This window comes from Camelus ferus, chromosome 10 (assembly GCF_009834535.1).
Source record: "Camelus ferus isolate YT-003-E chromosome 10, BCGSAC_Cfer_1.0, whole genome shotgun sequence".
NCBI lineage: Eukaryota > Metazoa > Chordata > Mammalia > Artiodactyla > Camelidae > Camelus > Camelus ferus.
Window position 1 is genome coordinate 70,640,727 of NC_045705.1, and position 10,154 is coordinate 70,650,880.

The following is a 10,154-nucleotide window of genomic DNA, read 5'->3' on the forward strand; positions in this document are numbered from 1 at the left end:
AGGTGAAGGGGAGGGGGGAGAGGGAGTCCCGGCTGGGGGGGCTTTGGGGGCAGTTGGCCTCCCCTCCCCTCTGTCGCTCTCCCCGAGGAATGTGGGGGCTCTGGGAAGGTGCTGCCCCCATCACTCAGGCCTCCCCCTCCCCCCACAACCCCCCCAGGAGAGGCGGGCAGGGGTGGGTGGGGGGAGGCAGGGCATGGGGGCCCCAGCACCAGTTCCATCAGCACCTCCTTGCCCGTTTCCCACTGCTGCCCAGTCTGAGCGCCTGTGCCTGGGCTGGTCCCCACAGTCTGGGTGCAGCCAGGTGACCTTCGACCTCAAACAGGTCCAGCTGGCCGGGCCTGCCTGCCGGTCCCATGGGGAGGGGCAGCAGGTCTCACAGCCCCTCTCCTTTGGGACTTCCTGGGGGCAGGTCCCCACCACCCACTTGGGTGTAAGTCCCCCTCAGAGCCGAGGCCCCCGGCCAGCGGCGCCCCCACTCCCACCGGCCGGGGCTCTGGGGAGGCTGAGCCCTCGGCCCACTGGCCTTGCTGAAACTGGCCCCGGGCAGTGGGTCTCTGAGCTTCTGGACCCTCCACCCTGCTCTCTCTCCCTTGCTTGCCCTGTGGGCCCCTGGCATCTCTTCTAGGCCCCGTCCTCCCGCTGCCCCTCCCGCCTCCCCGTCTCCCACCCCACACCAGCCCCGCTCACAGCACAGCTCATACCCCGGCCACAGTGATTCCAAGGACTCCGGAATCTCAGGGCTGCTGGGACGGGGACCCTTCCCGGGCCAGCCTTCCCATGAGAACGGGGCCTTGGACCCGGGCAGGCAGAGCAGGGAGCCCAGCTGTCCCAGAGCTCAAGTGGGATGGGTGGTGGGGAAGGGGCCCGGACCCTGTGCCAGGAGCAGGAGCCGGGGGAGGGGGAAACACAGGGTGCGCCCACGCCTTGCCTCCACACAGTGCCAGGCTGGGGGGCAGGATCTGTGCCTCCTGCAGGTCCACCCCGCGTCCCGCCTGGCCTGCACCTCCCCAGACACAGGAAAGCGCTGAACTAGCCCGAGGTAGCTGGTTCCTTCATTGACAGGAATCTTTTGCTTTTCCGACTGCCTGGTCTTTGTTCCCAACACTCCTGTACATCCTGGCTCCTCCCTGACCTCAGAGCAATCTGAGAGGCCGCTTTCCCGGCTTGAAGTCCTCAGAAAGTCCACTGCATCAAGCACCGTTCTCAGCTCTTAGGTTGTGCATTAGTTTTTTTCAGTCGACAGGAAGTAGGGCCTTTGCAAGGGTAGTGGCATTATAGACCTCAGCAGGCGACCCCCTTGCTTTCAGAATGAATCCTAAATCCAATGACAGGTGTTCCAATAAGACAAAGGCAGGGGAGGTGAGACCCAGACGCAGGGAGACACCACGTGAAGGTGAATGCAGGGGCCAGGGTGACCCCTCTCCAAGCCAGGGAGCCCCACAGACCGCCAGCGGGCCCCCAGGAGCGGGGAGGGAGGCCTGGGCCAGATTCCCCCTCACAGCACTCCGGAGGAACCTGGCCGTGGGCTTCCAGCCTCCAGGCTGTGAGAGACTAAACGTCTGCTGTTCGGTTCATCCAGCTGTGGGATTTTGTTGCCCAGCCCCAGATGACCAAGACACTTAGTTTCGGTTCTTTTTTGTCTCCAGGCATCCAAGGTCCAAACTAGGGATGATTTAGCACTGCTGTCAGGGGGGCTTGCCGGGAGGTTGTGTCCAGCGCGTCAACCTGACTGGACCTCAGCGTGGGGAGGGGCCAGACATTGGGCCAAACATCTTTCTGGGTGTGTCCATGAGTGTGTTTCTGGAGAAGCGTGGCTTTTGAGTGTGTAGACTGAAGCCCATCCTCCCCAGCATGGGTGGGTCTTATCCAATCAGTTGAAGGCTTCAATAGCACAAAAGGCCGAGGGAGAAGGAACTCCTCCAACCCAACTGAGGAACTGGGACACAGTCTTTTCCTGCCTTCAGACTCGTACTGAAATTTGGGCTCTTCTTCAGTCTCAAGTCTGCTGGCTTTTGGACTAGAACGCACACCATCTGCTCCCCTGGGCCTCCAGCTCACCAACTACGGGTCCTGGGACTTCTCAGCCATTGTCACTGTGTGAGCCAATTCCTTGTAAGACATCCCCTTTGCACACACACCTTCTCTTGGTTCTGTCCTCCGGAGAAACTGGTTAATACGCCGTGTCTTTGGAATTGTTCCAGCAGTCGGACGTCAGCTGGGGAGCTGGTTCCACGGAACCTCACCTTCATCCTTGGAACCAGGTGTGCTGCATTTGGTCCTGGTCACCTTCTCCAGCCCAGTCCCCGTGTCCAGCCCAGGTGGGACAACACACTCAACGCCACTGACCTCCCGTTCCCAGGGACCTCTGCCGGTCCCAGGAGCAAGCCCGTTGTGACAGAAACCACCAGTGCCCACCCCTCACCGTCCTGTGTGCCTGAGGACTTGAAATCCTCTCTGGTCTGAGAGTGAAGTGCTTGTCCTCATGGGTCACCCCGGTGCATCTGGAGAGGCCCCGGGACACTGTTGGCCGTGAAGTTAAGGGGCACAGCGGGGTTGGAGAGCCCTGCGGGTTCGTTGAGAGTTTGCCACTCCTGCCACCGGCCAGGACTGCCCCGCGCTGCGCCCTGACCACATAGGGCGCCCCTTCCCTCCGGGAGCGAGTGTTCAGAGGGGGAGGGAGAGGCCCACGGGCCAGGGTGTCCCCCTCCTGATTGCTGTGCCGTAGGGACGGCCTGGGGCAGGAGTGAGTCAGGCCTGGGGCAGGAGTGATTCAGGCCTGCCAGGCACTCAGACCAGCTTGCTCCTTGACCGCAGGGACCCCTGCCCTCCCCAGGGCACAGGGGCCAGAAGTTGGGTGGGATGGGAGGGCACTGCCAGGCCTCCACCAGCTGGGTCGTGCATTTGTGACATTGTGACATGCTTTCATGTATACAGAAGGGTGTGTCAGTGGGTGAGTGATAAGACAGACAGCAGTGCACCCCCAGGCTAAGCACTAGGACACTGCCGGCACAGGGCTTGTCGTCTGCCAGGGCATCCCTGGGGGGTCGTTGCCCAGGGCTGAACACCTGGGCGTGACCAGCACACACCCACACGGGAAGGATGAGGCTTCTGGGGTTCGGAAGCCAGGCTGAGCCTCCGAGTGAGATCTGGCTGCAGCTCCTGGAGAATCTGCAAGAACCCCTTCTGGGAAGATGGAGGGAAGAGTCAAGGGTAGTCCTGGAGGCCTGTGACCATTAGAAGGGCAGCAGAGGGACCCGATAAGGGACAGCTGGCGGGAATGCAGCCGGGGCCACCAGGCCTATCTCAGGAGCCTGCTGTGGGGCGAGCGTGTCCCCAGCTGACCAGGGGGAAGGGCGCTCACTGTCACACGGTCAAGGCAGGCCAAGGACCAAGCAGAGCCGGGCCAGCCTTGCTGGGGCATCCTGAGGACAGCGAACGTGGGGCCTGGTGTGGCCGTCCCTCCAGTCTAGGCCACAAGGCAGTCCCCACGAAGGTCAAGGACTTGGCAGCATTCATCTTAACCACAGTCAGTCAGAAATCAGGAACCAGACAGTTCAACACATTTACCCCCAAACAACTAAAGGGCCAAGGAGGAAATTGTGATAAGAAGTTAAAAATACCTAGCAAGGGCAGACAATAATGAGAGGGGCGCCGCGGGGGCGGGGCGGGCGCAGCGGGGTTGGCGGCCGGAGCGTCCCCGAAACGGTGAGCGAGACCACCGCCGTCCAGCACCCTGGGCCACGGGAAATGCCAGGAAGGCGGCAAGAGGCCTAGCAACGGGGTCTGCAGGAGACACGCCATGTGAGAGAGCACCTGACGAGACTGGCAGCTTTCTTGCTTGTTTTTAATAAAACGAAGCATGCCACCAGCGCACAGCCCAGCACTTAACTCCTGGGCGTTTATCCAAGAGAAGGCAAGGTTTACGTCCACTCGAACCCCTGTGCACACATGTCCACGGCAGCTTTATTCACAGTAGCCCCTCGGGAGGGCTTCCTAACACCCACAGCCGCCTCTCTGATCCCCTGGACGCCAGCCGGGGATCCAAGTCTGTTCTGACACCATTGACCTGGGGCTGGTGTCAGACCCTAGTGAAGGGCTCAGCCCCACAGGACAGCCCCAACGCCAACTGCAAGTCCGAGGCCCCCGTCCGTCTTACTGACCGTCTGTGCATCGGGGGCTCCCCGGACCCCTCCCCAGGTTTGAGAATTTCCTAGAACTGCTCACAGAATTCAGGGAAACCCAAATGCATGTTTATTGTACCAGGCACAACTCAGGAGCAGCTAGATGGAAGAGATGCAGAGGGTGGGTTGGGGGGTACGTGGAACTTCTACATCCTCCTGGGTGCACCACCCTCCCCGCACCTCCATGTGTCCCCCAGCCAAGCCCTGTCGGTCTGGGGCTTTTACAGACTTCTGTTCATAGGTATGGGTGATTAAATCGCCGGCCGCCAGTGACCGGCTCGCTCTCCAGCCCGCCTACCCTCCCGGAGGCCGAGGCGCAGGGCTGAAAGTTCTGACCCTCTAATCACCCTGGGCTTTTTGGAGACCTGCCCCCGCCTTGCAGTGGCCTAGCCCCCCCCCCACCGGCCAGCCCCTTAGGTTACAAGGGCACACGTTACTTCAGAGATGCCAAGGGTTTTGGGGACCGTGTGCCAGGAACCGGAGCAGAGACCCGATATTTATTTTCTATCACAGGCCACCCTCTGGTCTCTGACTAGATGCCTTAGAGCAAAACAATCAGAAAAGTCCAAAGATACTGGCGCACTGCTGGCATCAGCCTGTCCACCGTCAGAGCATGCGAGGCTGCGCCCAGAGCAAGGCCGCTCAGGTCCACAGGCTTCTGGATGATCTGAGCAGAAATGGACTTGGCCCAGGTCAGGCTGATCTGGTCAGGAGTGGACTTGGCCCCAGTGGCTTCACCCTTCAGGCCTCTGGTGTCGTCGAGCTAAGAGACATGTCAGCGTCTTGCTCTGAGCCTCTTTGGAGGTGCTGGTGCAACACTGGGTTTCCCTCTTACGTCACAGAGCCCCACTGATCCATCCTTTTACCCTCAGCTGTGCCCGAACCCTCCCACCGTGGAAGGGACGATAGGTCCGGCCACAGCCCGAGCCCCAGGGACGTGCCCCTCCGCCCACTCCCACCCGCGCAGGCACGGAGCTGGCGGGCTCTCCGACCGCCCAGCATCAGAGCGCCATCGGCCGTCAGCCCCAGGTCTACCAGGTGGGGGGAGGCTCAACCCACCTCTCAGGCCCTTAGGAATTCTGACATCAGGTTTAAAAACACAGCTACAGGTTCCTGAATAGGAATCACCCCTCCCCAGCCCTGCAGTTGTAGACCTGGTCTTGTGACCGTTGCATCAAGTAGGGAAAAAAAATCGAGGGGATATGGGAAGAAAGAAAGAAGTGTGGTCCTCACACCCATGTGCCACTCCCCACTGGCCCCGTGGGAATTGCACCATCTTGCCAGCATCCTTCCCTCCCCACCCCCGGCGCCACAGGCCCAAGAAAACAGAAGCGTCTGTCCAGTGGGGTCTCTCCAGCAGGCCACTGACGTGGACTGGTGCTCGCATCTCCCGTGTTTCAACAGCCCACCCCTGCTCTCCGTGAAACCAGTGCTCCGAGGAGGGTGCCTCTGCCCGCTGCTGGATCTTCTGGGCTGTGAAGTGAGTTCGTCATTTTGCAGAAGTGACAGTTGGTCATCTGGATGGAGCAATAGTTCTGTTCCGGTTTTCTTACAGCTCTCTGAGCAGCTGTGCCTACCACCGGGTCAGCGGGGTCCTGACCCGAGTGAGCGTCAATTCCTGGCGGGACACATTTGCAGACCGAGCTCCCAGCCTGTCTCACCTGCCAGCTTTGATCAGAGCCTCCTCCCCGCCCCGCCCTGGCCCGCCCCAGGGAACCCGCTGCGCAGTCCACTGCCGTCTGGGTCTCTTGTGGGTGGCCGGACAGCTCTTACTGGCATTCTGTGCCTTGGAGGGTGTGGACCCAGCCCATCTCTGCATTGCTGCAGTGCCCTACGTCCACTCATCTCATGGACCTGGGTGCACACCTCAGGTGAGCACACGGGGGTACCCAGCTGCCTCCTGAGCCTGCAAGGGGGATCTTCTGATTCCTACCTGAATGCACCCCCAACGTTCCCATGGTGATTTCCGTGCGGCCTTGCACCATCTGGGCATCCCTGTAATAGGCCAGGTTTCCACTGCCCTCCATATGGCAGGGTCGTTGGCCGCTACCCATGTGTCAGTAAAAACATCGGGAGTTCCCCACCGTTCAATCCTCCCACCACTGCTAGGAAAGCAGCGTGCAAGTCTGCTCGCCAGGCTGGCTGCTCCAGGCAGAAAGGTCGGCGGAAAGCATCCCGAGTCATCACGCAGCTCTCTGGTCCCCGCCGTCCCCGGGACGGCATCTCTCCCACATCATCCTGGGCATTATGGTGTTTCAGCTTTCATGATCAGTTTACATCCTTTGACCGCTGGGTTAGCTCCAGCGGGGGTCTGCTAACAAGGTCGTAAGCCCCAGTCTCAGCCGCACACGGCATCAGCGCCCACGGGCCCGCCTCGCCCAGCGCCCCAGCTTCTATTCCCCACGGCGTGACTCAGGCGATCTTACTGGTTTCCACTTGGCATGTCCAGTTAACATGGCTTGAAGGGCAGAGTCACCTGACTCTTTGTTACAAGATCAGGCAGGGGACCAGTCCCCCGTCGGGTGCGATGCCATCCCCCCAGAGCACACGAAGCCTGTTCAGACATCCTGCTTGTCCTCCAAACTCTGGCCTTCGCTCTGTCATCCCCGACATTCCTCACCGTGGCCTCCCCTGGGTGCAGACTTGGTTTCACAATACCAGGTCGGGGAAGTGTCCCCCACTGTGGCACAATGTCCACTGCCATAAAACATTAGGCAAGGGAGACACGGACAAGCCTGTTCAAACATCCCAGCTTCCGTAATCCTCCCACCTCACGTCCCTGTGCTTTCCCCACCCCGCTGTTCCGGTTGTTGGCGCCACCAGCCGCTTCTGGTACCATGTGCGCAGGGCTCCTGCATCTAGGCGTCCTCGTCCCCGACCATAGGACACGATGCTCGAGGCCCCCATCAACGTCCCTTGTATTAATGCACTTCCTGATCACAGTCTAAAGATTCCCACCAGCTAGCAGGAGTCTCCTGACTCTGCCCATGACTTTCCCCATCTTCCTGTCGGTTATGTTCTTAGTAGCATCTGTAAGACCCACGCCTGGGAGCTGTGACAGCAGACTTCCTGGGGGGGGGGGCAAAGTGTGCATGCACCTCCCTGTACATTTCTTTGCAGCTTCCTGTGAAGCTGTAATTATTTCCAAATAGAGTGTTCACGAAAATTATAGGTCATGAAATTCGGAAGCATTGATGAAATGAAAACACTGATAGAGAATTATAAATGGACCAAACTGGCTCAAGAAGAAATAAAATTGAGATTCCCCCAGGTTCCCAGGTAGTCTCAATTGGTGAATGAAAGGATGTCTTTCCAAAGAAGGGCCACCTAAGGAGCACAGAAGGGATGGCAAAGTCAGCTTATTAGCTGTCTACGGCTGTGTAACCAATTAGCCCAAAGTGTAGTCATCTAAAACAGCAAGTATTTATGGTCTCAGTTTCTGCAGGTCAGGAGCCCGAGGGCGGCTTAGTGCCGAGTCCCCAGCCCCAGGCTCTCTCACAGGATAAGCCCCAGGACTCTCTAGCTGGTGTCTCACAAGGTGGCCCCCAGTGGCTGGGCTGTGGTCTCATCCGAAGGCACGGCCGGGGATCACACACATCCAAGGTCACCTGCTGGTTGTGGGCAGGATTCTCCCCTGCTGGCTGTTGGCGGGAGGCCACCCTCCTTCCCCTGCCACGTGGGCCTCCCACAGGGCAGCCCCCAGTATGGCAGCAGGCCCCCAGCAGAGCCAGCCAGGGGCAGATGGAAGCTGCGTCTCATCTGGGAAGACTTCCCATCACTCTAACCTCATTCAGTGGTTGGAAGTAAGTCACTCAGCAGATCCAGCCTACACTCCAGAGAAGGGGGTTGCACTTGGGAGTGACTCTCAGGGGCAGGGGTCTCCAGGACTAACTTAGATGCTGGCACCACAGTTAGAAACTCACCACCTTGTACCATCGAGTGGCGTCATCGATTTGGGCAAGGACAGTCAGTGGACGCTGCAGCCCGGAGTGGGATGCCTGCTGTGGGGCTGGTTACCACCAGGACGTCCATGGAGTGCTTTCTCACGGCAAATGAGAGTTACAACCCAACAGTGGAACTACCTGGTGTCCCCTGGTGACCAAACTTAGCCTCACTAATGTGGGACAGGCAGGTGCAGTGTTCCCTGGCTATGAGCAGCGGGGGCCACCGTGCCTCACCCGTGGAGGGTTTCTGCCAAAGAGACTGAGCTCCCGTGTGACCTCCAGTTACCAGAAAAGCAGGGGAGAGAGGAGCATGTAAAATGGCACCACGAGGAAGTCACCTCCAGAATCTGGGATCTTTGGGCACCTGACGCTGGCTCCTGATGGGAGTTAGTGGCTGGGAAAAAATGCTGGAGGGGGGCAGGAAACTGCTGTAAATTAGGAAAGACTTGAAGAGACACACCCAAAGCCGGGGGCTTGACTGACTGTCGGCCTGAGCAAACCAGCAATGAGAGCTCGTGGGGGACAGGATGGAAATTGAATGTGGGTGATGTGTTCAGTGCTATGAGGGAACGACTGTTACCTTAGTGACAGGGGATAAACGGGACTGCAGTTTCCCTGGGGAGTAGCTTCCATTTTTGGAGGTGAACGCTGAACTTGCTGAATTGCTTATCTATTTCTGGTGGAAGTGTCAAAATGTACGTAAGTTACTTGAAGAAACGTACACATACACACAACTTAAAGTCAGTGTGCGGTATGTGTGTGTCTGAATGTGGGCATGTGTATGTGCAGAGAGAGTGAGGTAGCTCTTGTAAGGAACTGGCTTGTGCAGCTGTAGGGGGAGCATATCTGGGCTCTGTGAGCAGGCTGGCAGGCAGAAAACCCAGGCAGGTGCCCTACGTTGCAGTCTTGAGTTTGAATTCCTCCTTTTCTGGGAAAACTCAGTCTTTGTGTGTGAGGCCTTCGACTGACTGGGTGAGGCCCACCCACAAGATGGAGGGTGACCTGCTTTACCACAAAGTCTACTGACTTAAGTGCTAATTTCCTCTAAAAAATACCTTCACCACAACATCTCGGCTGGGGTTTCACCAAACAGCAGGGCACTAAGGGCTGGCCAAGGTGACACATAAGGTTAGCCATCATGGTGGACACATGTGTGTTCATCATGTTATTCTTTCTTTTTTCTTTGGGGGGGTAATTAAGCTTATTCACTTATTTGTTTACATATTTGTTTTTATGAAGGTCCTGGGATTGAACCCAGGACCTTGTGCATGCTAAGCACACGCTCCATCACTGAGCCCCACCCTCCCTCTACACTGTGTTATTCTTTGTACTTCTTTTCTGTATTCAAGTTTCCACCGCAAGGTGAAAAAAGAAAACATTTGTTCACCAGAAGTCACTATAAAGAAGGTGAAAGTCAATTCACAAACACACAACGTTTTCAATACAGATGTGCAACAGATGAACGCCACCCAGTAGTGCATAAAAAATTCCCCGCAAATCAGAAGAAAGAGACACAAGATCCAACCCCCAGAACGGGCAAGTTGCATGAACAGGCATTTCACAGATTAAGATACAGAAATGGCCAATAAACATGAAAACCTGGGTAATAAGAAGGAAACCAGAAATTCAAACTATAGTGTGACACCTTGGAACACCTATAGAAGTTCTAAATCAGTGGGCGAGGGGAGGTAACTGCCAGAACACGTGTGCGCTGCTGTGAGCCCTGGAACTGTTACGAATGCTTGGCGGACAGCTGGGCGATGCCCCGCGTGGGCACATGTACACGCAGGGACGCAGAGGTCCCGCCTCTGGGTGTAGCGCTGCATCAGGTTGTCAGGCCGCGAGCCTCGCTCCGTGGGGCGGGTGGGCCTTGCGATCTGGTGCTGGCATAAGCACAGCCGTAGTGCCAGGCTCTCTTAGTCGGAGCATGCGGAGGCAGGCAGCGCACCGGGCCCGCGGCTGCTCAGCCAGTGAATGCCTGCTTTGGTTTTTGCATTTTTGGGTCTGTCCCGAGAGGCCATTTGCTTTC